At 37.0% G+C, this 17,285-nt stretch overlaps 1 long non-coding RNA gene across 5 annotated transcripts in view; it reads left to right on the top strand.

Moving 5' to 3' along the window:
- LOC120621516 (uncharacterized) overlaps positions 1-17,285 on the top strand; it is a 138,535-nt gene that overhangs the window by 69,732 nt on the left and 51,518 nt on the right. The window contains exons 4-6 of one of the 5 annotated variants that reach the window (XR_005658185.1): positions 13,979-14,060; positions 14,929-15,037; positions 15,521-16,542. The exons of 3 other annotated variants lie outside the window; for them this stretch is intronic. This is a non-coding gene — a long non-coding RNA (uncharacterized LOC120621516). Of the gene's footprint in view, positions 1-13,978; positions 14,061-14,928; positions 16,543-17,285 lie in introns of those variants that run through there. One more of the 5 variants, XR_005658184.1, reaches the window with a different exon arrangement.

The raw sequence follows: 17,285 nt of genomic DNA, 5'->3' as shown, positions 1-17,285 counted from the left end.
TCTTAGGGTTCTCTTTCTTGAGATAAAGTATGTGTATAGTTTTAAAATCTCAGATATCAGTGTAGGCCTTGGTTTTGTAGGTTGTGACTCTGAGATTAAAATGTATACAGGTCATGCCAATCCTGAAATAGTGTTGTTGGACCACTTAGAAGTATATGTGGTTCACCCCACAATCAATTCAGCCATAGATATTGTTATAGCCATTAAGAGACTGACACTCATAGGCTGGCTTGCTCTGCTGGTGGAATTTGGTGCCTGAATATAGATGGCTATAGGCTCATTTTTTTTTAATTGTAGCCAATTCCCATTGGATTTTTAAATTTGAGAACTAGAATTCACATCTAAAAATGTTTCTTAATATTTAAATTAAACAGAATTATTATTGTGGTGAATGCATTTGCTTTATGAATATATCTTTTAACAACACTATCCTGAAAGATGGTGATATTTTGCTTATGCACCTCATATACATATGAAAATGTTTTTGGCAATGACACACAACCTTATTGTAAACTGTTTTTCACACAACATCCTTTGGTTTGCATAAAGTGGATTGCTGAAATTGGATTTTGATGCCTAAATTCTTTCTGTTTGCAGAACACCTAGTTCTCAAAATCTGTTTTGATGTATGAACCCTTGCTGAAGTTTTCTCAAACTAATGTGGTTGCCCATTTATATTTACTTTTGTTTCACCTTCTGCTTCTTGGCATTTGTAGTTCCTTTCCAGATCTCTCTTTAAGACCTAGAATGAAAAATATAAGATGCATGTATGTAGCTCATATGCAATGTTAAATTCCCCAGTAAGTCCACACGAAGTATGTGGGAGGAAAGTTTTTCAGCTGTCTAAATCACTGAAAGAATAAAGGAGACTCCCATTACTATGGTTGGGTCTATATAATGATATATAATCCAATTAATTAATTAATTAATTAATTAATTAAATATTTCAATTTCTTAGATATTCTATATATAACAGTCTATAAAATGGTTTCAAAATGATGATGTTTTCCCCCAGAGCTTCTTATCATGACCTGTTTTCTGATTTATAATAATATTCCTAATGTAGGGCTACTTCATATTTTGGTGAAAATAAACCAATTCATACACTGAGGGTATCTTTGTTTAAGATAGAAATTGTTTTGCTTCACCAAGCTTAGTGATGTTTATAGAGCTTCATTTATAGGTCTTAACACCAAAATTAAACAAACAAACAAAAACAGTCAGTAGATAAAAATACTAATTAAAAAAAAAACCAGTTATCCACTATGAAGAAATAATTGAATGATGCAAACATTTATTTTATAAGGAATTCCAGAATGAACTCTCAGAGTATAAAACACACATAAATTTTTATTGAAGATTCTTGGATTCTGTTCCTTCATTTAGTCAGGATTGTTATTCTTAGCTTTGAGCAGATGTTCTGCCATAAACACACATTCAGTTGCACTGAAAGGAAGCTGCATTGTATACTCTCATGTAAATAATTAGCTAGGTGTGTTAATGTAGCTGTTCAGGAGAGAGCTAGCCACTCACTTTCCACCTGACCCAGCACTGTTTCCATGGTTCATCATCATAAACCCACAACCTCCATTAAATTCTTTGTCTGCTCTGGTGAACTTGCCTAGTTAAATTCTTTTAGTCTATTCCAAGGATGCTGGCATATAAGGTAATCCTACTTGCATATTTCATTTTTCTAAGTAATTTTAAACCCTCCTTGAACTCTTCTAGAACTCTTACACTCCCTCCTTCCTCACTCTTAGCTGATGATCTTATCTCATATTGCACTACTGAAATAGAAGTAATCAAACAGAAACTCTTCAAGATCCAAAACTACCAACCTACCCACTTCTATAGTCCACTCTCTGACGTGTTCTCTGTGATTGTGTATGGCGTGTACCTGTGCCTATTAAAGGTCAAATCTCTCAATGTTTTGTGCTCTGAATCATAATTTTTCTTAACTTTTTAAGTTCTTAACTCCATCAATTTTCCCCTCTGTCTCTTGTAAAGAAGCAAGGAGACAAAAATAGAATCAAAGGTAAGTAGACTGAAACCAGAAGTAGACTGAAAATGTATTTATATCGAGAATATATAAAGAGCTCTTACAAATCAATAAGCTAAAGGTGGTCAGTGAAATAGAAGGCAAAAGATTTGCACAGGCTCTTCACAAAGAGAATGTCACATGGCCTGTTAATGTAGATAGTGTTCAACGTTAATGGCAATAAGATAAATGTAAAGTAAAACCACAACGAGTACCATTATACAACCATCAGATAGTGTATAATTAAGAAGATGGAAAATGTCAGGTGTTAATGAGGATGTAGAGCAACTGGAGCTCACATATATTTGGTGAGATTGTCAACTGATATGATAAGCTTCTGATACAGGTTGGCATGATCTTCCAAAAGTAAATTTATGCAACTCCAACAGAAATGCATTGGTTATATACAAATATAACCAATATTTTTTGTTCTTTTTTCAAATGTTTTTTTCTGCTCCTTTCTCTCTTTCTTCTCTTTCTATTATTCCAACTATCTATATGTCATACTTTTTATATTGTCCCACAGTTTTTGCATGTTCTTTTAAAAAATATTTTTTTCTCTTCAAATTTCAATTTGAGAAGTTTTATTTTTGAAGTATCTCAAAACTCACTGATTCTTCCACTGGTCATGTTCAGTCCATCGATGAGCCCAGTGAAGGAATCCTTCATTTCTGTTGCAGTGTTTTTGACCTGTAGCATTTCTTTTGCTATTTTAGAGTTCCCATCCCTCTGCTTATATTACCCATCTATTTTTGCACATTGTCTACTTTTTCTGTTAGAGGCCTTAACATATAGTTATTTTAAATTTCTCATCTGATTATTTCCAACATCTAAGTTATATCTAAGTCTAGTTCTGATGATTGTTTTGCCTCTTCAGATTGTATTTTTTCTTGCCTTTTCAGATGCCCTGTAACTTTCTGTAGAAAGTTGGACATATATTGATAATAAGAATTGAGGTAATGGGCCCTTAGTGTGAGAATTTATGTTAATCTGGCTACAAGTTGAGCTGTGTTTAATGTTTGCTATAGCTGCTACAGACTTTAACTTTCTGTAATGTCCTTGATTTTGTCTCCTCTCGACTTTGGGTTTCCCTAGTTGCTCCTTCTTAAAAAGAGTCCATGTCTTGCAGGTGTTTCAACTATAATCTACTGTTATACTGTAAGATGTAGGAAAGAGGAAGTGTTTTATAATCTAAATACATCTCAGATTTTTAGTGAACGTGTGTCTTGGGGCTGTGACTTTCACAAGTGTTTCTGCAGTAGTATAACTTTTTTTCTCCTCAGCCTCCTAATCCCTTCCCTGGCTGCAGCATTCCTGATCTATGAAGCTGATCTTTGGTGACTACATTTTATTTTCCTTCAGTCAGATGAGACAGGAAAGGCGTAGGAGGCTCGAATGTATGCAAATTCTCTTTCCCCAGCCAGGAGAAGGCTCTGGTAATATCCTGGAGAATATGCTTTTGTCATGGAAAAGACTCTGGGTATATTTCACAATGATTGCCCTTTCCCTCCTCCCTGTCCAAACTGCCAGAGGATCTTTCTTGGATCTTTCACCATGAAATGTTGGTGAGATTCTTGGAGGAACATTTGACATGGGGAGTGGGGTGGAGGAGGCAGGCGTTTCTTACTCTCAGGCTAATCTAGACTCAGTCACTACCAATTTGTCAAGATTACTATTTTAATCTTTCTGACAGTTTATGGCTCTAGTAGATTCTGTCCTAGATAGGCAGACTTTGTCTGTGACCTTCTGAATGTTCCTGTCTGTCCAGATTTTAGGGTGGTACTTTGCTCTGTAACCTCAGTGTTCTGCAATTAGAAACTCCCTATATTATTTGTAATAGCCAAAAAAAATGAACCTAAATGACCTTTACAATAGATTAAATAAATACAATGGAATAATATGCAGAAATAAAAATAAGTATATAACAAAGCTATTTTATAATCATAATATTGAGCAACAACAGAAAAAGAAGGAAAAAATTATGAAAGGAAAATTATAGAATAGCATTAGAATTACAGATAGCAGTTACCCTTCGGGAGAAGGAAGGAAATAATTATTGGGGGAGAGCATGAGGAGTATGATCTATTTCTTAACCATGGTAGTGATTCTGTACGTGTTCACTTTGTGATATCTCTTGGGGCTCAATTTTCTATTAGTGTGTTATATTTCCAATGAACAATGTTTGAAAAAAGTAGCTGCCTTAATTTTCGGTCATATACATTTTCTAAATATCTGGAGGTCATTAAGAAGATAGTTTTTCCCATCACATACTGTAACGTTTTGGTTAAACACTTTGGACTTGTTCAGAGGTAACTTGATTTTTACACGCAAAATCAAAATTCACTTTAGAAAATCAGTAGTGTTTCTATTAAGAGAAAAGTTATAGTGGCATATATATATATATTTTGTCTGAATTTAATAATTTGTGTTGAAACTATATAATAGAATTGGAGTCCATTTCAGGGTGGAAAACATGGAACAAAATAACAAATTTTAAGAAAATATTCCATAACCTTAGGTGACGAGAATGATTTTAAGGAAATTAAGGAAGCTGCCTCTGCACTCCCACCCTCATTGCTCATCACTGTTGCTACACTGCTAGCTCTCGAGGCTGTAGAGCATCACTTGTACCCTCAAAAGTGGAATTCATCTATCCTTCTTCTGATTACCACTCTGGTGTTTTAGCTTCTCTTGTCTCTGCTTTTCCCATCTCCTTCTACTCTCATATAACCTTTATGCGTTTGTTTTTAATTACCCGTGGCTTCTACCCACTCATGGCTTATTCTATGTCATGACTGTTGCTTATTACCTCTTCCCTGGAATCCCCTTCAGTTTCTGATCCTGCCTGCTATGTGTTTTGCATTCCGAGTCCCTGGAAAGATTTGCTCAGATTCCATGGTCATGCACCAGTGTGGAGTAGTAGTATTTGGCAGGCTTCTTCTGACTGATGCTCCACAGAGGCTGCTGGCTCTCTCCCATATAGCCCATTGAGAAAGGCTTTTGCGTCAGAGATCTGATCCCTGGGCCCTGAGCCCACAGTGATTTGTGATCATGAATGGATATGGTAGCTCTCAGAGAGTATGATGTACTGCCCCACATTGGGAAAATGTTTGGCAGAGACTCATGTAGAAGGAAGAGAGGGCAGTGTTGTTAAGTGCTAAGACAGGTATAGAAAGAAGCACAATTTGTGTTTAGACAGGAAATGACAGGACAGTTTCTGGAGATCCAGAGGGACCTCAGAAATACTGGTTTTCTCAGAAGAAAAGTCCATTCCATGCAAAGGTCTGCGCTATTCACTCCAGGGTCGTAAGTGGCTGCAGGGAAATAGCATATCCTTCTTTGATAGGTAAGGCAGAAATCCAGAGGGGCTGGAAATGTGAAACAATACTCACACCTCAGCATTTTTTGTTCTAAACAAGCAGTGTCAATAAGCAAATTGCTTAGAATAAAACATTGTATTCACAAACGTGATAGTTCTGCACTTGGTAGACCATTTAAGGGGAAGTAGTTCTCTAATGCAATAGCTGTAGACATGTTACTCTTGTGTCATTAGGATTTCATTAACAAAGCTACTTTGGGACCTTAGAGCTATTTGAACTCCTCTCCTCCTGGTACTTGAATTACATAGTTTCCTTTCTAATGTCTGGTGATGGAACCCCTGAAGAATTTGGGAGACTTTTCTGTGTCTGTAATTGGACTTTGCTAGGAGGGAGTAGTAGCCACAGTTCACTCGATCAGAAGGAAGTCCCTCTAAAAAAGTTAGGATGTACCCTGAGTCAAGGAAGAATTCAGTGGGTATAAAGTTTCAGTTATGCAAGATGAGTAAGTTCTAGAGATCTGCTGTACAACATGGTGCCTGTGGTTAAAAATACTGCATTGTGCCCTTCAAAATTTGTTAAGAAGTTAGATCTCATGTTTAATGTTTGTACCACAAGGAAAAAAAAGAAAACAAAGAGACAAGGAAACTTTGGGAGGTGATGGATATGTCTATTACCTTGATTGTGGTGATGGTTTCACAGGTGTTTGCATATGTACAAATTCATCACATATACACATTAAGTATATACAGTTTTTTTTGTGTGTGCATCAATTATATTTCTATAAAGAGTTAAAAAAAATGATGGCTCTATGTCCTGCTCTGTGAGCAAAAAGGTGTGTGGTTTGAGGCCGGGTGTGTGTGTGGAGGGTGTTGTGGGGACTCAGGTCACAGAATCTTTTAACTTCTTTGAAAGACGTGTAGAATAAATCAGATAGGCAGAACTTCTTGGACAGGTCTTCAAGATTATACACCCCGTAATCCCTTGAGCCTGTGAATGATACTTCTTTAATTGTGTTATGTTATATGGTATATCACCTTACTAGGGTTGTTATAACAAAGCAATGCAAACCAGGTAACTTAAAACAACAGAAATGTTTTACGTCACAGTTCTGAAAGGTAGATGTCTGAAATCAAGGTGTCAGCAGGGCTGTGCTCCCTCTGAGACTAAATTTCTGCCTCTGTCTTTATATGGCATTTTTCCTGTGTCTTCACATCGTCTTCCTTTTGTACCTGTTTCTATGTTCAAATTTCTTCTTTTTATAAGAACACCAGTCACATTAAATTAGGTTCCACCCTAATGACCTCATTTTAACTCGATTACAGCTTTAAAGACCCTATTTCCAAATGTCACATTGTGGGAGATTGAGGGTTAGGACTTCAACATGTCTTTTGGGGGTACACATGAACCTGTAACACAAGGCATAGTTGACCTTAGACAAGAAAGTTTATCTAGATGGGCCTCATATAATCAATCACATGAGCCTTAGCGAGGAGAACTTTATCTGGCTGGTGGCAGAAGAGGAATTCAGAAAAATGTGAAACATTTGTGGAATCTAATGTGCCATTGCTGGCTTGAAGATGGAGAGGGCCAAGGTCAATGTGTGCTCCCTCTAGGATCTGAGAATGGACTCTGGTTGGCAGCCAGCAAGGAAGGGACCTCAGACATAGAGCCACGAGGAAATGAGAGTCCTGCCACAACCTGAATAGTTTTGAAAGTAGATTCAAAATCCAATGAATCGAAAATGGCTTCTTCCCCTGAGCCTTCAGATAAGAGTTTACCTCATTCAACATCAGCAAAGAACCTGGCTGAGTTCACCCGATCTTCTGATCTACAGAACTGTGAGATAAATGAATATTGTTTTAAATTATCTAGTTTATGATCATTTTTATATAGCAAAAAAAAAAAATTTAAAAATGAAAAGAAACAACAAATACAGTAAGGTATAGAATGTTATAAGCTCCTCCCTAGAGCTGATGCTAAGAGAGCCACACAGGGATTCAGCACCCTTCTTAAGTGGCAGGTTTTCCTAATTTATGAAAGCTGCTGACACAATCAGATTTGGGGCACAGACTGTGACTAACAGGAGATACAGATTCTGGAAGCTGCCAGGAGCTGATGGACAGTTCAAAAATTTGCTATGCCATTAGTGGGCACCCAAAGCCACCACCGAGCCCTGCTAAAGACTTCTTCCTGGGAGTGCCAGAATAAACATGCCAATAGGGGCTGTCACTGGAAGCAATGGAGACTGTTTTAACAGGAAATATCTAGTCTTTCACTTTATTGCTCCTGGAAATAGGGGACTAATACACATTAGGTAAGTATAGTTCCAGACAAGGAGGCTGGAGTTAAAAGCAAAATTCAAGAATCAGTGGAGGAACTTCAGTAGCAACTGAGAATAAGAGAAGAAGCCCTATCACGTGAATGCGGCAGATAGAAGCCTGCAACTTTAGAGCAAACGTATCTTTAAGGACTCACTTGAGACAGACTAAGGGTGGGGCTAAATCTCCTATACATGGCAAGGCTTGCTTATTAATCGAAGGACTAGTAGGATTAAGCAAACTGCATGGAAATCTTCAATCTTCACTCTTGGGCAGAAGCTTAGACATGTGGGAGCCCTTTGGATGTGGTCAGAGACCCAGAAATCCTGGATGACATCTCCTATGAATGCAGAATTCTTGAGTTGAAACTGATATTCATATTCTTAGCTTTTCAGTGTTTTGGGGGGCAGAAGCTTGAAAAAGGAATATATGCATGCCTATTTCGTTATATCTTTTAACTAATTTCTGAATCACTGTTTTCCCTGAGATGTATTTTTGTCCTTTACTTAATAAGAAGAATACAGTGTGAGTAATTCTTTCATTAGAAAGTGAAGGTTATACGCTCCATTGTAAAATAGAATTTGGCATTTAATTCACATTCAGTTTAAAAATTATGTAGCAGTAACTTATGTGGTCAATGTAATGTGAAGGAAATGACCTCTTAAGAACTGGTTGGTCTCAGCTTCTTAATTTTTCTTTTCCTTTGGCTGGGGTCATTGGTTCTTTCAACACAATAAGCCTTGTCTCAGCACCTGAACATAGCTTGACCATGGCCACGGTAGATTTAAGGGCTGCTGGCTCAGCATGAAGTACTGTCGCTGCTCAGCTGGCACTACTCTTGGCCCCCAGAATCTGCTCCTAGGTTCTGCAGCCTTTCATTTCAGTAGGTGGGTTCAGGTCCTGAGTTGCCCCCTCCAGCAGCAATCATTCAAGCCTAGCCTGCTTTGTAATCTGTCTGGTTGTCTCCCCTGCCCCAGCCAGGCTGCAATGACTGATTTCTACTCTCAACCTCTTTAGTACTTAATATCTGGAGTTATTCAATACTTAGCAAAGGTTACTTTGTCTAGATATTTATGGATTTTAAAATCTAAATTCATTGACATTTTAGAGCTATGAGAAATCTAAGCAAGCATCTAATTTCCCCATTTTCAGAATTTGAAATTTGCCTTGAAATATTAAGCTGAAATCATATCAAGGAAGAGCCAAGACTAGAATTATATCAAATAAAACTCCTCGTTTTCTGTTATTTTTCTGGTACAATGATGCCATAATTATTTTGTATTCTCACTAGAGTATTTGTCCTTCAAGAGTCAAAGACCTACCTTTGTTTCTGATAATATATTGATATTATTGATGAGGAAGCTCACTGATAAGTCCTTAATCATCTCCCTATTTAACAATCATAATGATTATGGTTACCTTCATTTATACAGTGAGGATTAACATCGGTTACATAAGTTATTGTTTCCTTTACTGATTTCAAGTAGATATTGTCCAAATTTTAGCTTCTCTGTAAGTAAAACAAACCAATCCTGTAGTAAAATTCCATATATGTAATGATTTTGACAGAGAAATAGCATTAGCCAATATATGTTTCTTTAAATGATAGGAAGAACACCTAAATTATTACATATCAGCCAATTTTATCAGCTTCATTTTCATCAAGAATGCAGGCATTCTTAAACTAAAAAGGTTAATATAACTTCTAGAGATCTGACAATGGGATAGGAATTTTTGTTACATTATATATTGACTATGAGGCATTTTGACACTACACTTACTGGTGAATATAGTAAATATATATATATATAAAATGTTTTCTTAAGTCAGTAGTGTAAAACATACATTGTTATTTGCTGTAGTCTGATAATAAGTCCTATTAATAAGTTAGCCAAAAAAATCTAGGTTTAATTGGCATACTTCAAATTGCTGGTGTTCCCTGATTGGAAAGATTATTTCCTGGATATCATTGTTAAGATGAAAAAAATAACATGCCTATTTATTTAAAGGAATTTGAGTTACCTGTGCAAGAACTGAATACTGTTCTGGTAAGCTATTAGTGTCTGTTCTGCATCAAGGAACAGAATTTTAATCAACAGTCCCCTTTTCCTCTTACTTTTTAAAAACGACAACTCATGTGCTATAGTTTACTACAAGAAACACATTAAGCAGTTGTTCGATATTTTTTACTGAATTTGACAACATATATTCAAAGTGTAAAGTATTTATTTGAGAGATTTATACGGACTTATCAGTTGGGTCGTAGAATGAAAGACTGAATAAAAAATTGCAATAAGCAATAACCAAAAGTAACAGCTTAAATCAACCCTGGTACTTGAGGAGAAATAGCACATAGCTTATGAAGTGTTCTTCAAGGTCTTTGGTGTGTCTGGTAGTGGAGTTGGGAGTGACAGGCTTGAGGATCGTAGGTACAGCCATGCCGGCAAGTCAGACAACTGGTGATCAGCAATGAGGATGACAACCTCCCGCCCGGCAACAAAACCACATCAGATGGTAAGTTTGGCAGTGGTGCTGGGCAGCAAGGTTTTTTTCCTACTGATATTCAATCTAATCTAAAGCAGTGCAGTTTTTTAAGTTTCTAAGAATTGCCTTAATTAGCTACATCATTTTAAAGTCAATTTATCCATCTGATCTCGGAAGCTAAGCAGGGTCGGGTCTGGTTAGTACTTGGTTGGGAGACCACCTTGAAAGACCAGGTACTGTAGGTGTAAAAAAAAAAATAAGGGATTGTAAACTGGACAAGGTCCTTGCAATCTGTGAGGTCAACCAAGGTTGCCTCGCCTAAAAATAAATAAAAAATAAAGTCAGTTTATCAGTAGAATGAAACATCCTGCAGGGAGCTTCGATAGTCTCTTAGAAGGTGGATTTCTCTTTCAGGTCTGTGACCTATATACACAGCCAGAATCACGCAGCCTGCTTCTCAGACCAGGCTGTACAGGCAGTAGCTGTGGTTATCGCTCATCAGGGAGACTGTGCAGTAGCTTTTCTTTGAGGCTACACAGGACTTGCCGTCACGTGTAGCATAATTCAATTACAACCTGAAGCGTAAACATTTTTGGGAAATAATCTGTAACTATACATAATGAACCATAGAAGAACAATCATTTCTTTCTAAGGAGGACATACGTTTTTAAGTTTCCTTTTTTTTTGAGTCCAGTAATTAGGTTGCCGATATGAGACATTTTTGTTGGAATTTACAAATTTAGTAGAGTTATAAAATGACATAAAATGTCAAGCTATAAATAAATACTGCTGTTCTAGATAAAAAGAGAAGTGTATGGACTGAAAGTAATCCATCTAAAGGAAGTTTTGTGCTTGAGCTAATTACTGGGGCTCCTCCAGCGCTCCTGTTTTTGCTCCTCCTGGGAAGAGTTGCTGCTGGGATGCAGTTATCCTCCCACAGGATGGAAGCCCTCTCTTCTCCTCAGCCTTGATACCTTTCTAGTCAAGTCAATGTTCGCTTCCGCTCCTCACTGTTGTCGTCCTTTTTCCCCGCTCTGATTGCACCTATGGACTGTTTCCAACAGCTTAATATTTTGCTGATATTTAATCATTCCGTATTTATTAGTTTTGCTTAGCAAGTTAAACATGTGTTCTTGCAAATTTCTTGGAAGCTGAAAAATGTCCTTTAAAGAGAGAGCTCACTGGGGGATGAAGATTCCCTGATAAAATGATTGATGGAGCGTGAGGTAGATAAATTGGCAAACCATGACTTACAGCACCTTGCACACCTACTGGGCCTATGTTGGTAACTATACGGTCAATTGATAACTGACTTGTGACAATTTGGGTTGTTTTGCTTTTCAAATCTGACTCATTAATTAGCTTAAAAATTTTTCCAGTTATCATCTTAGTTTCTCTCATTTCAGAATGAAGAAAAAAAAAAAGAAACAAAACAAAAAAAATCTCAACCAAACCTTACTTAAAAGTCTCTATGGAGCAGGCCAAAATATTCCATGATGCTAAATTAAATAATTGATAACAGGTGGCCAGTTAAGGTTTACCAGCTGTGATCAAAAAGACAAAGAGAACTTTCATGGTCAAGGTTAGGGTCTTGAACATAGTTTTGATGTGAATAGAAGCTTTGTAAGAGTAAGGAATAAGAATACAATGGAATACTGTATCAGCAAAATAATACCAAATGCTGGGAAAATTAAAAACTATAGTCATTTTTTTAAACTTAAAAGGGTATCTTACATTTTTTAGAATAAATCCTTACCTTATTTCCCACTTTTTACTCATGGATATAAGGATTTATATAATTAAGGAGAAGAACCATTTTCTTTACTAATTATAAGATGATTGATGGCCAGAGTTAAGGCAAAATTATTTGGGAAAGCAGAATTTGTTCTTATAGTAATGGCATGTGTTGTTTATTTATTCTGTAATGTTTCTTTGGAAAGAGTGCATTACTTTATTTTTAAACTTATTTTAATGCAACATTAACTTCTTAAAACCATGTTAGAGACAATGAGGCTAGAGATTAAACTTGATAGATACTTCATTTACCAAATTATATACCCACAGAGTTGGCAGAAATAAAAATATATCTTAAGCTAATCAGACAGATAATGTTGACTCCATGTTTTAAAAAAGTCAGATTAGGAGTACCTATAAGGACTTAGGTAGTTTTGCAGTACAGTAAATCCTTACTTAACATTGTTGATCGGTTTTGCAGTTTTAAGTGAAATGACGTATAACGAAACCAATTTTACCATAAGCCAGTTGATAAAAACAAGAGTTAAGTTTCTACGGCATCTCATCAATGTTATAATAAAATGACACTGAATAAACAATGTTATGTGAGGGCCTGCTGTATTTGAAAAGAACTTTGTTTTCCAGGTTTCTACATTTGTGTTGGAACTATCCATAGATCTGAGATTCTTTTCTCCTACCTATTGTAGGGGGAAGTAAAAAGAAAGTAGAAAAGGGTAAAAGGTTGAATATGTGGTGATGGAAGGAGATCTGACTTTGGGTAGTGAACACAATGCAATATGCAGATGATGTGTTATAGAATTGTACACTTGAAACCAATATAATTTTATTAACCATTACCACCCCAATAAATTTAATTTAATAAAAAGAAAGGGAAAAAAAAGGGAAAAGGATAGTACTCTTTTTTCTTTTTAAGATAATACCCTATTTCTCCCCTTCAGTTCATTGCCACATTTCTTCATAGATTAACATATTGTTCCATAGATGTATTGCTCTCTGATTCCTTGAAATCTTATAATACAGTAATAAATAACAGCAAACATTCATGTAGAACTTATGTCAGGCAGTGGTCTCAGCACTTTAAATATATTAACTCACGTGATCTTCATGTTAACTCTTTGAAGTGGGTGCGATCACTATCTCTATTGGACAGAGTGGATATTGAGGCAGAGAGAGAATAAATAATCTGCCCAAGGTCACAGAGCTAGCAACAGTTTTAGCTAAGATGTAAGCCCAGGCAGTCCCACTCCAGAGTTAACTAGGCTGCCTCCTACTCAAGGTTTACTTGATTTTTTAATTACCATGTCTAATGATTTTTTCCCTATTTTCCTGTTGCTTAGCATTTTGATATTACTTGACATATTGATCCTCTGTTGGCCTCTATAACCACAAAGTCATCTGATTCTCCTACTTGTCTGCTTTCTTCATTTTTTAAAAATTTCATTATAGTGTTTACATGTTTTTGTGTCACCAAGGTGTTGTCCTCATGCTTCTTATTTATTTTTTTACTCTGCTATTATTCCTTTGGAAATCTCTTCAACTATTCCTACTTTGTTTTAATGATTCTCATGTATCTATGCCATTCCCAGCCACTGCCTGAATAATTTTTATGTATTTCTCTTCTGAAATGTTTCCTACGTACTTTAAAAAACAACAGGTCCCCCAAATCATTGTCTCCCCTATCCCCTTACTTCCCACATTCGGCCCTCTGTGTCTGCATTTCAGTTCAATTATTGGCACCCATTTCCTTCCATTTATCTAGACTAGGTACCATCAGAGTTATCTTCAAAAGCTCTCTTCCCCTTACTTCTCAGATGTAGTCAGTCATAAGGAATTCTAGACAGAAAAAACAGTTCGAGGAAAGGCTAGAGATATGTATGTTCTTGGCATGTTAGGGGACTAATGAATATCCTAGAGAGTCAAAGGAAGGAAGAGTGAAATAAGGAAAGAAGAGATTAGAAGAAGGTGATTAAGTGTGGTTTATCGATCTTCTAATGGAGGTATTCTTGAGGCCGAAGTGTGTCTATGACCAACTGGCTCTTCATCAATGCGTTTCACTTCTTTAGGGCACCCCAGCCTTGGTGAGGGTATTGAAGTCAGATCTGCTTCTCATTCCTGCAGCTCCTGCACCTAGGCATCGCCAATCCAGTAAGTCCTCACCTAACGTTGTGATAGGTTCTTGAAAACTGTGACTTTAAGTAAAACAATGTGTAATAGAACCAGTTTTACCCTAGGCTAATTGATAGAAACAAGAGTTAAGTTCCTATAGCATATTTCTGGTCACAAAAACATCACCAAACTTCTAAATAAAGCCCCCAAACGCTTCTGATATGAAACACCGAAATAAATGTGAGCTATACATACATTTAAGAAAGTTAAACAAGTAAGATAATTATTTTCAACCCATTTGTTCCAGTTCAGTGTAATTGGTGGCTGGAGCCTATCTTTGCAGCTCAGGACATTAGGTGGGAGCCAACCTTGAAGTGGAGTTTCCATCACTGGGGGCACTCTCACACACCCTCTCTCAGACTGAGACAATTCAGACATACCAGTCTACCTCATGTGCATGTCTTTGGGATGCAGGAGGAAACTGGAGTACCTAGAAAAAGATCACACAGATGTAGGGAGCGTATGCAGACTCCACGCAGACAGTGGCCCCTGCCAGAACGGATTTTTTCCCCTCGCTAATGTTATAACAAAACGATATCATTTGAGAACCTGCTGTGCTTCCAGAGACCATGAAACTCTCAGAGATGGCCTGACACCAATCACAATACCATCAGCCAGTCATTGGTGCAGAAGTGGAAAGTAAGCCTGGGAGAGGAAGCATTCCTTTCTAGTCTTATGTTCCCTATTTGGGACACTATGCCAAATGTTAAGCCTCTTGAGAAGCCAATCCAGTCATCAGAGTACCTTGTGAGCCTGGAGAGAAAGGGTAGAAAGCATCTTGGAAGCAGGGAGAGTAGTTTCCCCCTCAACCCCCACCTGAGAGCTGATGAATCACTACCTCCCACAGGACTTTCCCGTGACCAGCACCATGCCAAGCACACCTGCCAAAGGTTACTTCTGCAAATTCCATTCCATATCCTCATTCTGGCCATCTCCTGTCAAGCACGCATTTTTAGGTAGGTTAATATCATTGGTAAGCTAAGGGGAAGAGACAATTCCCTGTGATAGGAGAGGCATTCACACTCTTTTTATTGTAAGAGTGAGTCTTTCCTCAATTTAGGGGCATGGGGTGGGATTCAGACAAGTAAATGAAATTTTAGTGAGTCAGAGTAAGCAAGTACTTTATCTCGAACAAAGAATCTGTAATCTTTAATCTGGGCAGTGGCCTTAATGGACGTTTCTAGCTGATGTCTGACTCAGCAGAACAGTCTCAGGGAGAGCTCCAAGTGTCTGGAGAGTTGAAGGAAGGAGAAAGAACCTCAAATGAAAAGTACTGGCTTAGTACCTTGGTTAGATACTTGGATGCTAGGGCAGGTTTGGGAGCTTCTCAGGGTTTTCTCATTTAGGATGATTTCTTTTTATTTTGATAAAGCCAGAGTAAGAAAATGTGTTCTCTAGCATTATTGAATAACCGATTAGTTCCTTTGCACTTCTTTTAGGAGGCTGGCTTGCTGGTAACTTGCACAAGTATCTCCTACCCCAGCCCTGTCAAACAGATACAAAACATAGGACATCAGAGTTTGGTCACCTCTGAGTAGTTCTCACTGAGTATTCTAGGGATTCAAAGCTTCAAAAACAGATCATACCTCTGTGATGGAACATATTTTGATATATTATTTCTCTTGGTTTTATTTTTTTCTTTGTTTTGGTTTCTTCACTATGGTTACTTTACACTTAGTCTGTTTTATAAATTAAGAGTTGGCAATTTGTCAATGAAAAGAAACCACAGACTGCTAAAGAAAGGGGAGGAGGAAATAGAACTAGTAAAACATAGAAATCTGAACATATAGTGACCATTTTTTCTTCATGAAAAATCAGTATACATGGTCTGACCGGTGTGTGTCTGTATGGGGACAAAAACAACAATTATATTAAACCAGAAGTGTGATAACTTGGCTCATATGATTTCTAGTCTCGCACAGTCCTTCAAATAAGGAAGCTATTAGGGTACCTCCTACTGCCAGCTGCAGAGGGGACAAATGCATCCTCGGAGAAGATTAAACTTTTCCACTCTTGCTCTCGAGCGGGTATTGTAGAGAAGGGGCATTTATTCTTCTATTCCTGTGAAAGCATCAGCAAGCTTCAAATAGCAAACTCTCTCTCCAAAGTTCAGATGTTTTCTAATGTAAAGACTTCAGGAAAGCATCCATGAGGTTACCAAGAGCTTAAAACTGCACATCTTAGTAACCTTATGTGCATTAAAAAGTTGATTAAAATCAGCCATGATCTTCACTGTATCATTATGTTCTATCTGACAGAGATTCACGCAGAGCTATACACTTAAAAAGAACTGTGTTTTTCTACATGCAAATTTCTTATTAATGATAGGTTCTTAGCCCCTTTTATGCTTTAATGCATCCGTATACTTTTTTGTGTGGTTGGAAACATTTTTGTGACAACAAAAAAACAAACCACTTCTATGAAGGCTAGTCTTAGAAAAGTGCTCTTTCTCTATTTTAATTTGCATAACAACTTCAACTTTTATCCTGTTCATGCTGAATAAGACTGGAGTGATAATGAATAAGAACTGTTTCTGGTTATATGTATGTGTGTGTGTGTATATATATATATATTTTTTTTTTTCTGAGAGGAGGCCACAGTTCTTATTCATATATATATACACACACACACACACACATACACGCCACACGATCATATTTTTATTTTTAATTTGAAGCTATCATATGCTGTTAAAACACATAAAAACATAGAATACTGTGGAGATGGGAAGCTTAGGTTTTGTGACTATAAAGTACAACATTCCTTAATATGTCTTCTTTTAAACTGTTATCTGAAGTTCATTCCTGGCGGGACTGTTTAGGCTTTGATGTTTTAAAAGGTCTGGAAGTCATTTTGGAAGTACAGTTTCTTCATTCTTTGTCTTGATTCTATATCCTCTTTCAGAGTCAAAACACTGTTGAAAATTAAAAGACAACACCAATTTGTAGGGAAGAAAAAGGTCTCTCCTGTCCTTCTTCCCCAGTTCTTCTCAATAGGGGAGCCAACATCCTCTCTCTGCCAGTAGAACTTAACATAAGGCAAAGAGGAACATTAGTAATAAGACTTCTACACTGTCTCAAGCTAAAGTCAGAAATTATAAAGGACATATTATTGTTCTCCAGGGTGAGGACTTCATTTTACTTTTAACTCAGGCAAGCCCCCTGCAAACTATCATATTAAGAGAGAAAAGATCCAATTCTCACA

This window comes from Pteropus medius, unplaced genomic scaffold (assembly GCF_902729225.1).
Source record: "Pteropus medius unplaced genomic scaffold, Ma_sr-lr_union100, whole genome shotgun sequence".
NCBI classification, from domain to species: domain Eukaryota; kingdom Metazoa; phylum Chordata; class Mammalia; order Chiroptera; family Pteropodidae; genus Pteropus; species Pteropus medius.
The sequence above is the reverse complement of the archived record's forward strand: the minus strand, read 5'-3'. Positions and strand labels throughout refer to the sequence as shown.